Source organism: Oxyura jamaicensis, chromosome 8 (genome assembly GCF_011077185.1).
Source record: "Oxyura jamaicensis isolate SHBP4307 breed ruddy duck chromosome 8, BPBGC_Ojam_1.0, whole genome shotgun sequence".
In the NCBI taxonomy this organism is placed as follows: Eukaryota; Metazoa; Chordata; class Aves; order Anseriformes; family Anatidae; genus Oxyura; species Oxyura jamaicensis.
Window position 1 is genome coordinate 2934007 of NC_048900.1, and position 17884 is coordinate 2951890.

The 17884-nt window shown below is 40.1% G+C and overlaps 1 protein-coding gene and 1 long non-coding RNA gene across 5 annotated transcripts in view; one reads left to right on the top strand and one right to left on the bottom strand.

Annotated features, from left to right (window-relative positions):
• Window positions 1-17884, bottom strand: part of PLPPR5 (phospholipid phosphatase related 5) — a 246336-nt gene that overhangs the window by 121716 nt on the left and 106736 nt on the right. The gene's annotated exons all lie outside the window — the stretch shown is intronic.
• On the top strand, window positions 5486-10536 carry LOC118170592. Its single transcript, XR_004752794.1, has 2 exons — window positions 5486-5596; window positions 7418-10536. It is a non-coding gene; the product is annotated as an uncharacterized LOC118170592 (long non-coding RNA).

Here is a 17884-nt window from a genome sequence, read left to right on the forward strand (position 1 = left end):
TTTCTTTTTTTTTTTGTTGTTTTTTGTTTGTTTGTTTTTCGTTTTTTTTTGTTTTTTTTTGTTTTTTTTTCCTTTTTTTTGACTGAGCAGGTCTGATGCAGATTCACGGCTGCATTTCAGAATGCCCTCTGTCGGTGCTGCAGAAAATCCTAGCTGTGCTCCCTGGCGCCAGCTGACACGGGAGCATGCACACGCTGCTGAGGAGCCCCCGTAGCTAAGGAAGAAGCAATGCAAATCACTGCTTAGAGATTTTTTACAGATCTATTACACTCCAAAGAAAATATATTACTCTCTCCTGTATCCAAATTCCTGTTTTGCCATTCAGACACCAGGATTAGAAGTGAACTTGACCCTCAGCATCACTCTCTCTGTGTGCCAGCTGCTGCCACCGTCGTCAGGAGCACTGGGGGCCTTGCAGAAATCCCAACCACTCACTTGACACGAGCTTGTGTTTTAGCACCCTAACGCTACTGGTGTAATGCTTATTTTCGTAACCAGCTAGGGCGGAAGCTCTGGGGCCTGCCCTGCATGGGTGGGAGCTCCATGATTTAAACCCTGCTGTTGATTTTAACATGCATCCTCCTGAGCAACAGTAGGCTCTGGTGCAAGCATCTTTCTGCTCCATTAAAAAAAAAAAATAAAATATAATTCTCTGGAACATCTCTTCCTTTCCTTCCAGCCCAGCATAACTACAGGCATGTTTGCATAATGGGAGCTTTCTGCAAGATGAGCCGGTATTGTCTTTCTGCTAGACCCCTGCATTTGCCAGCAAATGAGAGGCTAACTAAAAATACTAAGGATGCATTGTCACACCATGAAAAGAAATTAAGAGAAATGGAGCAAAGCCTGAAAAGATAAAAAATGTGCAGGTGAATACAGAAAGGAGACCACTGCCTGTGTTCTGTTTGCAAGAGCTCAGTGCTCGGCAGAGGGCTCCAGCCCTGCACACAGGCAGCTGCTCACTGACGCCTGAGCCCAGCAGTGCTGCCAGCAGCCTGCACACAAGATGGAAATTGCAATTTGTCCAGTTCCAGGAAACAGAAACCTCTATCTTGAAATTAGGGTTAAAATATTAGTTTGCCAAAAAGGAGAATAGCCTTTATGTTTTCTGTTCATACCTTTTTCTGAAGATCAAAATTATTCCTAGCAGAAACAATCTGTGATGTGCCTGCACTGAGGAGCTGCAGAGACTGAAATAAAATGGCTCACGTCCTTCTCGTTTCTGTGAAACAACCACCACAGAAAGAGCAGGCAGCGGAGCAGGAAGCGTGCCTGTGTTCATGTGCCCGTGCACTCTGTATTAGTGACATATCACAACGTGTTCTGCTTGAGTGAACAGAATTAAGTACTTGTTCTCTCTCTTATTGAACACATTCTCAAAAACATGCCTGCATGTCAGTCTCTGCTCCCACCTTCTCCTTTCCCAAGTGCTCTCTAGGCTACAGAACAAACTTCGGTATGGAAGAGCTGTACGTCCTCTTCAGGTCTTGACAATACTACGATGAAGTGTAAATATTTGAAACAGCTATTTAATTGAACCCGACATGAAATTCAAAAGCAATCCGGCTGGCCTGATTTTGAGCATGTGCTGGGATTACTTCCTTCACTGCAGTACAGTAGTGCTCTTATTCCAAATTAAATGTTCTTCACAAGAATTATTCAGAGTCTGTACCCCATCCCATAATGCTTTCAATTCCGTAAGATCTTTCCACCATTCCTCTACAAGATTGTCCACTTTGTAAAGAAATGTTTTCACTTCTACCAAAAATTGTACTACTTTGCATACGGGATATCTTATGTTATCAATGAGATTTTTGTTCTTCTGTATTTATTGTAAAAAACAATCTTCCCTCCCATTAAAAAGTAATAATAATAATAATAATAATCTAGCAAGGCTAAAATCACTCTCAGAAACACTCCATTTATGCCTAGTTCCCTAGAGATTAATTTTTAATTTATTTATTTTTCTGATAGAGATGTTATCCAAAACCATGAGATTTTACTCCTCGTGACTGTTAGTGGTATGTGTGGCAAATTCCTTTGTTCGCTAAGTAAAGACATTTAGAGGGAAAGAGAAGTGCCCTAATACCCCACGTAACAGCACTGTACAGCTAGTGCTGTAAAGCACGAACATGGGAACAATACACACCCCAGTCTCACCCCTGTAATTGCAGGCAGACTGCAATTCAGAACAGAACAAGAATTGTACGCTTTCTCTTCACAGTCATCTATGCAACGGCTAGTATTATCATCCTACTACAAGTAGAAGACAACTGCTGTATGTTTATTTTCTTGCTGAATTTGGAAGATCGGAAATAACAAAGCCCAGAAAGGGTAAAATGCAGCACTGGGATGGGAGCGGAGGTAAGGGAATGGCCCAAGTCTTGCATATTCCTAACCTAGCATAAACAGGGATGCCTCAGTCTTTTGCCTGGAAGTTCCATTTATTTCAATAAGTTTATTTAAATTAAAACAAGATTTGAAACACATCATTCTTAAAATGTGCTTTCCTATCTTCTCTGACTGATTTTTATTAAGTGAAAGGGGGAAGTGGAGTAGCCATGAAAGGCGCATATAGAGTTCTGCACACACAAGCGAGTTTTTCAGTGAGTATAGTCATAACAGCTTTTTACAAGGTAGTACATTTAGGGCTTAAGACTGTCATATGCTAAAGTGTTTTAGCACTGTTAAAATGAAGAGTGTGTAATCTCAATAAAAATATCTATCTTAATTACACCACCAGCAATTTGAAACACAAAACGTGCCTTTTAAAACTCATTTTAGAGCTAAAGACAAGAGGTGCTAAAACACACCGTGCCATAACATGCAGATTTTCCTTTTAGGTTTGCTTCGTTTCTCTGATAACTGGGGTCAAATTTTTCTTTTCCTTTTTAAATAAAAGGAAGCTGTCAGAACCAAGTTAGTCATTTTCGAGGGGTCCATTATCCTATTACTGAGAAAGAAATTTAATAGCTTATTGGACATTTCAGTGCAAACGTAGCTCTGCACTGAAACCCTGCATCATGGAACGCAGGATTTAGTGCCTGCGAGCTTCATGTCGGAGTTCAGTCTCACTGAGAAAAGACAGGCAGCTTAACACCTAGGGCTTTAACATGAGACCTTTCATGGTGAAGTCTGTTGGGAACAAAAGTCTCCATCCTGGTGAAAGGAAGAAGACTGTCTCTGCATTGAGCCAGATTTACCAGTTATGGTAGAGCAAACACTTCTAGCTGAGCCATGAAATCATTCCTTGTGTGCTTTTGCAATTGGAGTGCAGACAGATCCTTATACCTATATAAGCTGCTGTAACAAGGAGGCCACCATCCCATGAAATATGAGGGTGTGAATTCATATTTCCTATGAGATTCACATATATCTTTTTCCACTACAAACATAATTTGGAATGACATTAATAGAAGACACATTCTGAAGACTGCAGTTCACAGGTGGTCATAGTTTAGTGCTGTACACATAATATACATTCTTTTCAAAATCCTGACACTCTGCGTTGGATTTTCCCTGGCATAGCCTAGAGCATAAAATATATAACAAAGCCTAGGTTCATTCAAATTCAGTTATTTAACTGAAATAGCTCAGCTAGGAGCTCTCAATTCCACCAAAGATCAGTGGAACCTCAGGGAGTTTATGCAGTCCTCCTAAAACCTAAATCACCTTCTGGAGATGCCTCTTTCACACGCACACACATTCTTTCTCTCTCTCTTGACTATATGGAAATCCTGGGAACTGAGTGCCTAAACTTGGGCAGAATTAATCAGTGCCCAGATGTCTTTGAATTGTCTTTGACGAATACAGCACTAAGGAAGAGTACTGTCATGCAAAGTGTGACTGAATGGACAGATCCCAGTCCCCATGGGGCATCCAAGGACAATGCAGCATATACACTACCCAGCTCATGGGGGAAGTAGCAAAATTGCCCCTCTCTTCTTCCTTGGAGGAGGTTTAATAACGGCTTTAAAATGAAACCCTTTTTCCTCATACAACTCTTTCCATTAAACAAAGATCACTGCATGGCTGGGCTGATAGTATTAAAAAATAAAAAATCATAGACACTTCATAATGCGTGCTTTTCTTTCCAGACTTTTTGTAAGTGATAAAATGCAGTTACTCTGCCTGCCACCTCTTGTACTTTAACCACAACACACATCCCCGAATACTTCAAACTCCTTCACTTCGTGAGCTCTACAGATTTGCTGAATTGATAACCTGTTCCTTCTGCAATACATAGCTTAGAGAGACTTAAAAATGAAGCATTAAAATGTGTTCCCAGATCCTACTGAAGACAAAAGGAGCTACTCTGAAACACCAGGAAGCAATATTTGGTTCTAATGGTTTTTGCACACAAGTTGATGATGTTCTGAGCAGTTCCTACCAGGAAGATATTTTGAAAGATTCATTAGATCCATTGACTTCAGTCTTATGCTAGTTTCACTGGCTTAAAATAAAAATGAAGGCAGAATCAAGTTATTTCCTGACTCAGAACGCAGCTGTTCTCCCTCTGATGGCATAACTAATTCATTTAATAATATTCAAAACATGCCACAGCAGCATATTCTAGCAGTTTCCAGTTGTCCGTTATTTCTTCCAGTTTCCCATCATAATCAGACTTGACTGAGAGAAAATGGGAGGAAAAATACATGCATTATGCATGTGCAGTGCATAATGTCTGATCTATGATGAAATTTCCCATCATTCGCACAAAGAGACAGAATAATTCCTCCTGGCTACGCCACTCTTGAGTTTTTCTTTCTCTTTCTGCTCACAAGATAGGTTTTATAGCAATGATCTGACATGATATGGTACTGAAATGAGATAGGCCGTATCAGGGATGGGGAGGAAATATCAATGTTATTATAGTAAAATTTGATGATGAATGAAAATTTCAGAATGAATATTAAAAAGATATATTTTTTAAAATCTCAGACAACTCTAGACAAAGGTGCTCGGTATGTACTACAAAACAAATGCAAGCTTTATAGGTGTGTAGCTTAACATTTTCCCCCTTGCACTCCTTTTCCAGATTAAAAGGAGTGAACACAGACTCATTTTGTAAGCTGTTTCCCCAGAGAGACAAAGGAGTCCAGGTCCCCATGGACTTAAGTCATGGTTTGGCTGAAGTCAGTGGGAGCCATCTCAATAACTTCAGTTGGGTCTGGATTTTTACCTAGTGTACAATGCTAACTGCAGATGCAAGGGGAAAGCATTTCTTTCAGGCATCTCAGCGAAACCTCTGCCATCTCAATGAAGATGACATAATGTAACTAGTCAAAGGACCAAAGCCAAAACACATGGGTACATAAGCTTAATTTTTGCCTTCCTGGGGCCACTTAGCCATGGAAGTTGTAACACAGTTGAGCAAGACCAGCTGGGAGCTAAGATGAGACAGACTCAGCAGAGAGCACAGCTGAGCACTAATCACCACTTCCACATACACTCTGCTGAGCACTTGTGCAGAGTACGTGCTTGGGTTTTGCTCCCATCAATAACTCTCTCTCACAAACTTGCAGAAGGCAAACAGCACTGCACGGGAGGCAGCTCAATAGAATTTGAAGGTATTGATGTTACCAGGTATAAATGAGTAAGTAATACAATCTGCTGCATTTTAATTGCAGGTGAGGATTCATTGGAGGAAAGAGCTCAGCATGATTCTCCCATCCAAGGTTAAGCACCCAGGGTTGGATGTGAGGACAAATCATTTCTGCTGTTTTTCAACAATTCTTATAGGGCAATTATTGAGGGGAATGATGTTGTCCAGCTATGCTGATTATTATAAAATCCATTCTAGGCAAAGCTGGCATTAAAGTAGCATTTCCTTATCAAGAGGTTGAGTAGGTTATTTGAAGGAAGTGGGAGAGGGTAGGGGTGAGGAACAGCTATGAATAATTCCTTTTAATTTCTGCATTTAATGCAAAATTAATGCATGTCACATTATATAAGATATGACAAAAATCTGCACATCTCTGCTCTGTATCTAATCGCAACTCTTCTCTTGAGAGGTAGCAAATCACTCAAAAATGCCCTCTCCTTTCCTTTTTCTGCAAAGTAACCTAGTAACTTTAGATTTTGTGGTAGCAGGATTAATCTGAAAATCTATGCAATTTGCATCTAAAAAGCTATGTGGGGATTCTGCTCTCTTCTATACAATATGGATGTTCTTCTGGAGACAAAGAAGTAGCAAAAAATTGCTTTATTGCTGTTTTGTGACAGCGAGACTTGAAAAGGTCTGATGGAGCAAGCAGGAAACCTCTTGTTACCACACTTGAGTCTGAAAATTCTTGGGATAGTAGAAGATCAGCATAGGACCTCTGGGAAGAAGGCTCAGTCTGCAGTCGAGAGAGTCTATCATCAATATATGGAGGTAAATGTTGTGTTTGTTACAGGTCTCCAACCCCTTCAGAAGTTCCTGAAAGATTCTAACTCCTATCAGCCTTGTTAGAAATCGTATGCACTCAGCATCTTAAAAGATTGGAGTTACAGTAACAACAAGATACTTTCTTCTGATAATCTCACAGCAGTGAATTTATGGTTTAATTCAGTTATTGTTTACATAACCCTTGTATCATCTCCTGAGACTAAATAGGACATTGTGACCATTTAAAAAACAAACCAAAAACAAACAAAAACCTTCAGCATAGAGAACTTACAAGAGATCTAAAAAACCATCATGGGACAAAGTTAAGGAAAGAAACAACAAAGTTTTATGCACTGTGCCAATGACACCCTCCTGCTTTTTGAGGCATTTTTGTTGGTTTTATGGTCACGTTTTTCTGAGTTTCAGAACTAGTCTCTCTTCAACTACTCTTGGAAAGAGTTGCACAAACAAGTGGGAAAACTGAGTCACTGGCAAAACAAACTGACTGCACACAAAGAATTCTCAAATGTACAAATTAAGCACACTAAAAAAAAAAAAATATATCAAAAAACTTTTTCTAATCTTCTGTGTGGAGATGTTACTTCCTAAAACAGATTATGAAAATATCCCAGGCAAGAAATATTACTCCTCAGTTGAGAATGCCTATGAAAACAAAGTATTGTTTGGTGCAAGGAGAGGTAAATGTTGATCCTTTGTACCTGCCAATGTCTCTCACCACATCTTTGATGACCTACACCAGATATCCATTACATATACTCTAAATGAAAGGCTAGGTCAACAGACTGGCAAAGAGTACTTAGGTGTCAGTTCCTAATAGTGATAGCAATACAGAGAAGCACATTTTAAATGTATTTTCCCAAACACTTGGAAACAATCAAACTGGACGGTATGAGCTGGATAGGAAGAAAGCGTATCTGCATATCTGACAAATCTAGCTAGGTAAGCCATTAGGGAAGCAGGACACTGGTAATCTGTGTGTAATTCCATCTCCTTGTAGAAACTGCATGTTTTTTTTCTGCCAAACAGACACTGCTTTCTCCTTGGTTCCTTATCTTTGGCTGAAGAGGTATCTGACCCGCCTGCACTGCAAGTATACTGCTGACTACAGCACTCCCGGCTTCCATCAGGTGGTCACAGATCAACAGATACCTTGTCACAGACCACAGCAGAGTTACTAGGAGAAGCGAGAAGCTTCTTGACCACATCTGCAGTCAGTTTCCTGAAAAGCTCAAAGCAAAGGAACTGAGAAGGAAAGAGACTGAAGGACAGGACAGGACAGGACGGGCTGGGACAGGCTCTGCTTTCCTACCTTGGACAGCTCCCCAGCACCACTTCCGCGGGCAGAACAGGAAAACAGTGGCACACGGTCGACGTTGACCACTACAGGTAATAATTAGAGGGGTTCGATGAGCAGAGGAAACAGACACAAGTGAAGAGGAGGGTGTCGTATTGCTCCTCACTTCAGAGCTTAGACACCTGGATTCTGATTACTGCCTCAATTAACTAATTGCTGTAAGCAAGGCCACAATACCCAGGAGAAAGCATGACAAGAAAAAGCAAAGAAATGGAACACTGTGGAGAAAGGAGTTTGGAAATAGACGAGGTGAAGGTAAATAAAAGAGGGTGAGAAGATTAAAATGGAAGAGTGAAAAAGCTGGATGAGAAAAAAGGATGAGGGAGGACAGAGAAGGAAGAAAAAAAAATAGGTAGGGGGAGTGAACAAGACATGAAGGCAGAAGAAAAGAAAGACAACGCATGTAGAAAAATGGAGTGATAGAACTAGGATAATTAAATAGCAAGAACAATTGGGAAGTGATACAGAAGAGATATAAACAGGAGACACACAAGCATGTGGAAAGCATGAAATAAAGGGAAACACAGAAAAGTGTAGCAAGAAAAGGACACATGCTGTAGTGATACCTGCTTCCAAGGCTTCACATCTGTTTTAAGTACCTTCTTCAAATTTCCAAACCATACATCTATCTCCCAAGACATATCAATACTCACTGGTTCAGCAACCAATCCATTAACGAATTAATGTATACACTTTGATCCCTGTGAAGGTGCTAATACCTTCCATCCTCTTAAGAGCGGTCATAATCTTCACACCACTGATTAAAAATGTAGCATCTTAACCTGGTTTAATTATGATGATAGGTGCAGTTATTGCTCTAAATTTTGCTTTTGCACCATAAATAAACTTGCTGATCATATTTAAGAGTCATAAACAATTTCCATCTGGTATCCAAGATAGTGATATGTTCATCTGCATATTCATCAAGTGGCATGCATGTAAATAAGAAAGTTTTGTTGATTGCTTGCCTTACTTCCTCTACAGAGAAATTCTTAACCATTAGGATCTTCTAATACGAGGTCAGACTATCTGAACTTAATTCCAATGGGAATGAAGGGAAACAGTCCCACACTCTTATTTAACTGCTATCAATTAAATGTAAAATTTCACATAAAAATGGTAATCTTTTCTATAGCCAAAGGGGTGTATTAGATGCAGAAAAAAAAATAGAAATAAATTATTGCCATTAGAGAGTTAGATGAGCCCATTCAAAAAACGGTAAAATGAAGTATCAAGCAGTAATAAAAATATCAACTTCTTCATATATTTCCCCTCTTTTTAGGCATGTAATTTGTCATTGGTCACAGTTCCCTGTTTGTCATTAGAATTTGCATCTGGAAAGCATTCTGCCAGGGCAGGAAGGCAAATAATAGTAATGAAAAATTCATGAAAATTGCATACTACCAAATACATGCTGATATTGATGTTCTGTTATCAGAGTCCTTTAAATCCCAAACAAATAAATCCCTCAATCAACATAAATGGACTCTTGGGGAAGATAAAGCAAACTTCACTATTGTATATTTGAATTAATTTGGAATTAAGAAAATATTTGTAAAGCCTTTGCTTCTTTCAAAATCCAACAGTTTGCTTTTTTCATTTTATATAGATTAAATATACAAACAATTCTATTTCAGTGAAGTTGAAGAGCAATGCTGAAAATTCTGCAGGGTGATATCCATTTGTCCATGGTGGGAATGGAGATGCTTGCATTACTTCTGATACCTAATTAAGATGCACGCTAATTTGAGATTCCAGTATTTAAAATGCTGTGAGATTTTTTAAAGTACTATTTCACCGCAGGAAGGGCCTGCTTTTCAGGGATTTACAAGTATTTGGACGAAATAAGTTTTGTAGCTCAATAACACTTTTTACCAAAAAAAACCACCAAGGGCTCTATCAACCTACAATGATCTGTTGCATCAGGCAATGCACTGTTCCTTGCTTCACAGTAACATGACAGCTGACTTGGACACTCTGTCCATGGCAGCCATTTGATTATTTTCTTCCATATTTTTCAAAAGTAGCTTCTAACCTGTTGTAGATTCTGGCAATGGCCACTGAAATTTGCAGGGCTGCACATCCCACCTTCCAAATCAATTCGGATGAGCTTGGCAATGTATCTATCCTCCTCCCACCGCTAATGCCGTGCGTTTGGTAAAATGGGTACGCCTTACACTTCCTTGTGATAGAACTCCTTGATATCAAAAGACTTCAGGTCCAAGTTCCAAAATCACTTACTGCATGCAAGCCCTACTAAACTGGATGAGAAATCAGGCAGAAGGGAGTTTACATTCCGCAGGCTGAAGCCTCCAGCAGGCCTGTCAGCTTGGATGAGGCATTCATTCATTCAGATTCATCAAAGCTGTAACCTCCATTTTACTCCCACCACTCACTAGAAATAAAATAATGGCTGAATGGCCTGAAAATAAAGAATTCTTACTGTTTTAAGGGACCATTCATGGGGAATAATTGAATTTCTTCTAGAAATTCACTGCAGAACAAGATTCTGGTAACAGAAAGCAACAGAAAAAGAATCAGAAACATCTCTATAACACGTCTGTTTCTTTCAGGCACCTGTCAGCACTTTAAATCTGGATGTGTTTGTTGTCGCACTACAGAACATTCCTGGATGTAGACATTGCTCTTATTTGAAACTCAATTGTGTATATCTCCGATCAATTTAAGTTCCATTCTAGATCTGGTGGGAATAGAATTATGGCTTCTTGCTTTTTCATCTGTTCCCATTTGGATACAGATATACCAAAGATGGCTGGAGAGTCCCCTCTAAGCCACCCATAAAATATCCAAGTTAGAAAAGATTTTTTTCAGAGATTTTTGAGGATACGGAGACATTTTGAGCTATTCTACCGGGTGAAGGAAGTGAGTCAAAGTGATTTAATTTAGCAGTAAGCTTATTAGACTATAGAGAACTTGGGAAAATTGATTTATTCCAAGTTGCTGGGGCATTATGATATTCAAACTGCTAAACTTCAGCTATGAAGCGAACGAGGTATAAATTTAAATCCAATCTGAATGACCAAGACATTGATGAATTTATGGATAAAACATTAATTGAAAAGACTATAATACACACAGATCTGGATCTTGAGAAAAATGTGGAAAACATCAGTTTGTGTTATTGAATTATTATAGTACAATGATTATTCACAGAATAATTGAAGTTATCAAAGTTGAATTATTAAAAACTATTGAGAGACTTTGTTTTGAAAAATCCTTTTCTAACTTCAGAACAATAATATTGTTTTCATCATATTCAGAGATATGTGTCTCAACAGAAAAAACAAACAAACAATAAAAAACCTGCAAATACATTCACTTGTCTAGCCAGGCTACAGGCAGATGCCAAGATACAATATCTGAGCTGCACAAAAAAAACAGATGATTGTGGGCTTATATTTTACATACATGCACATAATTATTTATAAGTATGCAAGTACCACACTGTAGGGAAGATAGTGGAGCCATTAGATGCCGCAACATTCATTTAATTCTGCATTGGGTAAGGTTTTTCTCTTACAGTTCAAATATGAGATGTAAAAGGCGATGACTTTGACCTGTGTGTTGTTTTTTTTTTCCTGCAAATATGTAATACAGCAATTCTTCTGGCAGTACGTATCTGTGCCTATGTCTGCATTTACATAGTATTGGCCATCTATATAAATTAGTTTGTTATCTTTCCAGAAGGAATAGAGCATAACATCAGCAGAATCTGACTTCAATCCTTACACTTAGACAAAGTTACAACTCAGTTAAATGATGCCGGCCCTACATAATCAATGCAGATGTCACGTTTGGTATACGCACCTACAAAATGGATGAGAAAAACTAACTCCTTTCAAGTCATATGAGCAAAGCCGTTTCCATCATTTGGGCTTTTCTGGCAGTTCGCTGATCATACAGAAGCCATAAAGATGTCAGCCCTCTGTCTGGAGCCATGTCAGTAGGTGGAGGGACAACTGCAGAGACATATTGCCCGCAGAACTCTCCACCGGCCAGCCCGCAAGACAGAGGGGCAGGCAGAAGTCTGCAGAATCTATGGCTTTTTGGTCACTTCAAGTATTTGGCACTGCTGAATGCTTCCACGGGGAACTGCTGCAGGCAACAAAGTAGAGGTGCACTTCAGGCTACTTCACCTTATGTTAGATAACACTTTCAGCCATAATCTTCCCCGATTTTATAGGTAGCCATTTTCTTTCTAGACTGTGTCAAATTCAGGAACAACCACCACGGAAAAGCTTGGTGCTAAAGGGATGAATGTGAAGCTAAAAGCATTCATTAAGTCACCAGATATGTCTAACTCTCTGCTCTTCATTTCTTTTTACCCTACCATTGGTGTTTACTGGAGCAGCTATACCGAACAAGAACTGACTGCCATGCTGTGAACTGCACACAGTTCAAGCAGATACACAGCCTCAACTTCTGCTTTGCCCTGTTGCAAAATCATCCCATCTTTCACAAACCTAACGAGCTGTCACAGGACAGGTCACTGGGGGCTGGATCTGGGACCATCAGCAATAACTGCCTACTCCCAAATGCTATCTGAAAAACCAGCAGATTTTTGTAGATATGTACTAAAGGACAGACTGAATTTAGATGCAGAATTGACAACTTAGAAATTATACATCCTAATATGCAATGCTCCCAAGCATGTACAAAAATATCTATTTATCAAAGCAGTCTGTTTACTTGGAGGAACTAAGTATTTGAATATATTTTTAAAAACAAATAACTGAATGAGAAATCATAGAAAAGGCCACCTATTTAACTCTCAAGCACGTATTGTACAGGCACACCTGTAAGCAGAATATGGCCTACATCACTCAAGTAACAAACAAACATCTCAATTTTTTGTGTGTTACACCTAATTATTACAATTTCTAAATGTCAGTGAAAAAGTCATAATGGTTTGAATGATTTACTGAACGGGTTGTTAGTCACTGGAATAGGCTGCCCAGGAAAGTGGTTGAGTCACCATCCCTGGAGGTCTTTAAAAGACGTTCAGATGTAGAGCTTAGGGATATGGTTTGGTGGAAGATTTGTTAGCGTTAGGTTGGAGGTTGGACTTGGTGATCTTGGAGGTCTCTTCCAACCTAGATGGTTCTGTGATTCTGTGATTCTGTGAATGTGTTTAGGGTATTCCAGCCAGAGAAAACAAAGAATTGCACCAAGGCAAGTCACTACCTTACATGGCGGATATCTTCTCATTACTATTGTCATCATTACTAATGATAATTTCCCCTCAGTTATTAAGCTAATTCATTTGGTCTGTGTTTTATTAGCCTTTGATACAGGAAGAAATGGAAGTTTGGTCCCGTGGTGTAAGACTGGCAAGACTCAGAAGATACCAGGTCAGTTGCACTTCAGACAAGTTACCATGGCACAGCTTACAAAATTTGATTGTGTAACCATGTTGAGGAAAATAGGACTTTTTTCCTTCAGGAGCCTTAAAGACAGTTGTATTTTGTACTGGCACAAAGTAAGTCTCATAACTAAAATACTGTATTCCTATTCTCCAGATAAGAAGCCATAAAGAGAATTTTTCTGTCAAGGTCAGTGAATCCATACTGAGCTCTTACCAGCCTAACTGGGCCAGGTATGTCCAATAAAATGAGCTATTTCAGCAAAGTTAAGGTCTTGTAAAGGTCAGTCTTTCACATTTCATTTCCTCAGTAACAAAATATGAATATTTTATGGTTAAATATAACAAATTATGAGGTGTTTATTTCCATGATAAGCTAAATCAGTATTTTAAATGAATAACCATAATAATCCTGACACTGAACATGAAGCATCAGAGGTCTCTGCTCAACTAAGACGGAAAGCAAGCTCAGCGTAGTTGCTGCTAAAGCCTTTCACTTCCAGTTGACTTCAGGAGGCTGAGAGTAACTGCTATATTGCAGAGAATTTCAACTATTGTGCAATTCAACATTTTCAACCTATTCAACTATTACTGTAATTATGCAGTATTTTCACTGTAATCACATTTGGGGTAAGAATAAACTGCATATATGGTATGTGCTTGTGTGCTTCCCTGCATAAGCATAATTCTACAAGGGCAAGTTTATACGTGGAAATAGAGAGCAAAGCTTGCTATTAGTCTGCCCACAGAGGGGAGTGGGGCGTGTTCAGGTCAACACAAGGGCATTTTGACTTACTTCAAGAAAATCCCAAAGCCAAATTCCTGGAGCTAGATTACAGGTTCCTCTAGAACCTGATTAACTATAACAATGTCAGCCAGATGGTCTTCAGAACTGCCTTAGAACCACTCCATTTGAACTTGAATAATTTTGAATGCATATCAACCACTCCATTTTGTGTCCTCTACAACTGTAAAATACTATTTTTTATTACAACAGTAGTAGAAACTGATTTCTAACTAACCAGTGATATTTTGGTAACTATATGCAACTCCCTTTTTATTTAAGGCCTTATTTGTTGCTTTTTACCTAAAATCTTTGAAATAATAGAGTAATAAATAATATGAATAATAGGGGGGAAAAAAGAGAAAAAGAGCATAATTATATCATTTCAGATACCAAAATATCAGTAGTCATTGACATAGCAGGCAACCATAGATACATCTTGAAAAACATTCCTTTCAGTTTCAAAGGGAGTGGCAGCTGTATTAGAAAAATCAAACTGGCAGAAAAAATGGGTTTATGTTATTTGGAACAGCAGGTACAAGTGTGTAACACTCCTACGCCGGATTTGTGCTCTGAACGCCAGCAACGTACTTCTTTCAGAAGTCCAGAAGTTTCTACAGACAATGAACTTGTCACACAGCAAAATTCTTTGATGTAAAGAGAATATTCAACGGGCTGCATTAGGCCTGTATTCATTGGTAATGGACAGAAACTAGAACACATTCAGATAATTGCGTGCGCAGCTGTGGTCCCTAAGACTACACCTACTGCACACGGAAGTAGTACTGATCTCCATCCGCGTGCTAAATGCATGCTCCTGGGAAGCACTTCAGCTCCTGAATGCGTGCAGACAGATGATAGAATGTATGTTCAGTAGACTCCATGATACCACAACAGGATTACAATTTGAAACTTCTCTTGTCATTGCAAAAAGATTGACCACTATAGCTTTAACAGTTTGGTGATCCAGCAACAGTTTGGTCTTCCTGCCACTGTCACTTTATGTTCTGTGCTCAAAACTCTCCGGAGTACCAGGGTATGTCTAAGAGGCATGCCTATTCGGCGTAACTCTGCTCTGCTGACGCTATTGGTAGACATAATTTTGTAACAGCAAGTGCAAAATCCTGTTATTTTCACTAATAATAATGCAAAATGTATAGTTACGTATGTAGTGGGTTTACGTGGCAAGGTTTTGGTAGCAGGGGGCCATAGGGGTGGCTTCTGTGAGAAGGATCTAGAAGCTGCCCCATGTTTGGTACGGGCCCCACTGCTGACCAGAGCTGAGCCAGTAAGTGATGTTGTTTGCGCCTCTGTGAGAGCATGTTTAAGACAGGGAAAAAAATGCTGCGCCACACAGCAGCTGGGAGAGTGAGAGGAGTGAGGAACAGCCTTGCAGGCGCCAAGGTCAGCGAAGAAGGAGGGGGAGAGGTGCTCCAGGTGCAGGAGCAGAAGTCCCCTGTGGCCTGTGGTGAGGCCCACGGTGAAGCAGGATATCCCCCTGCAGCCCATGGAGTGCCACGGTGGAGCAGGGTTCCACGCTGCAGCCCGTGGAGGAGACCATGGTGGAGCAGGTGGACCTGCACCGACGGAGACTGCGGCCTGTGGAAGAGCCCTGCTGGAGCAGATTCTGGGCCGGACCTGCAGCCCGTGGAGAGGAGACCACGCAGCAGCAGGTGACCTGGCAGGAGCTGCTGCCCGTGGGGGACCCAGGTTGGAGCAGTTTGCTCCCGAGGGATGGACCCCGTGGTACGGACCCATATCTGAAGCAGTTCTTGGTGAGCTGCTGCCTGTGGGCAGCCCACGCCGGATCAGTTCAGCAAGGACTGCATCCCGTGGGTGGGACCCCACAGCACAGGGGACGAGAAGGAGCGGCAGAGAAGAATTGTTAGAGACTGACCATAACCCCCACTCCCCCATTCCCCTGCGCCGCTCGGGGGGGAGGAGGTGGAAGAGGGTGGATGGGGGGGGAAGGTGCTTTTGGTTTCTTTCCTTTGTTTCTCACTTCTCTAGCTCGTTAGTAATAGGCAATAAATCTTACTATCTCCCTATGCCGAGTCTGTTTTGCCCGTCACAATAATTACTGTGCGATCTCCTCGTCCTTATCTCAGCCCTTGAGCCCCTTTCATCGTATTTTCTCCCCGTTCCTCTTTGAGGAGGGGGAGAGAGAGAGTGGTTATGATGGAGCTCGGCCGCCCACCCGAGTAAAACCACCACAATATTACAATGAATAATTACTCAATTACATTCCCTTTTCTATGGTGAACACCTGTTGACTACTCGTGTCTAATTCCCCTGATGTTAACAAACTTCCACGTGTAATTTAGTGATGGTTGATTTCGGCACCTTTCTAAGCATAACCACAACGGGGCTGAAAGGCACCTGACAGCTCTTCAGTCTCACATTACATTACCAGGATACAGAATGATGGTACAGGCTTTTATTTTTGCCCAAGTGTTCACTTTATAAAGAATGTTCTCTCCCTGAATATTCAACTAGTTTTTATAATCTAGCAATTTCTACTCAACGTATTCATAGAGCAAGTTTTTCACTTTCTGCTGTATAACATGATAGACTGATTCTTGCACAGTGCTACTTCTGCATAACATTTATTGATAATGAGTTTTTCTGCAGATTGATGTTGTAGAGTTTTTTCATGGAAAATGTTACACAAATTAAAAAGAGAAGATGTCTTTCATGGTTTTCCTTTATTATTTCTCTGGTAGAGTCTTCTGGTTGTATATAGTATCAATAGTTAATGTTAATACTTACTGAGTGCTGCTGTGAAATTGCAGCCATTTTTAGCTGACATACTTTCATTCAATTATCACTTTGCATCTAAGCCTTAAGACCTCATATGTACATCAAAACATATTTATAGCATGCATACATGTAGGATAGACTTTTATGACTTGGGTTTAATAAGTAACAGTGAAAATGAGTACTGAATGGTGGAGGACAGGAGTTTTCTTCAGTGCTGAGGCCACCTGATTTATGCCTTTGACAACCAACAGCCTTTCAAAATAAATGCTGTTCTCATAGGAAAATTAACGTTGGACTTTGATATTGCAAAAATCAAATATTCTTGTCTCTTGTGAACTTGGAACACCTAAGAACACTCTGGAAATAAATATTTCAGTGTTCTAAACACTTTTCCTGTTACCTCCTATGAATAAGTCACGATCTTGTTTTTACCATTCACTTGCTACATTTTCTTCTCCAAGGCACACACGCATCTTGTTCACAGAATTTGAAGCATACATTTTTCATTAACATCTACTGTAATGTGGTGTTTATGCATACTACTTCAAGAAAAACATTTCTGAGAAGGATGCTACTTAAGCTGGAAAAACATGACAGGAAATGGCAGAACTAAGGTTACATACCAACATATGCAGAGGTCAGGACAGGCTGGATTAATATCAACAGGCTGCGGCAGCAGTAATCCTCAAAATGTCAAATGTATATCAGCACCTTGCTATTTCATGCATCTGTAGGATGACAAGGATTGCTGCTGGGACCTCTGCATTTTCATTTAGACCAGTGGGTATTATGGTTAATTGCATCGTTGCGGTCTCCCACTTGACCTCTGCCTCAGCTCATGCACCAAATGGCTGATGTTCAATTAGCTGATTATAAGCAACTTGCCCAGGGTCAAGCAAAATATCTGTGGCAGAAGGTCACTGCATAAAAATAGAGATTTGTGGTTTATTGATATAAAAACAAAACTGCTTCTAAGAACCACTGGTACCCCAGAAGCAGGCTAGGATTTTCACATTCTGTCTTTTTCATACCTTCAGGGCCTATAACCAAGGTCTTAAAGGCAGATGTACACAGGTAACCAAGGATATACTGTTGTCAGCATTAGAATAAAAGCATATTGGACATGTTGTACATAAACTCATTTTCCCATATTCTGCAACAGCCAGCCAGAAGGCAGCTTCACTAAAAGCCACATAACTGCTCAGCCCGCTG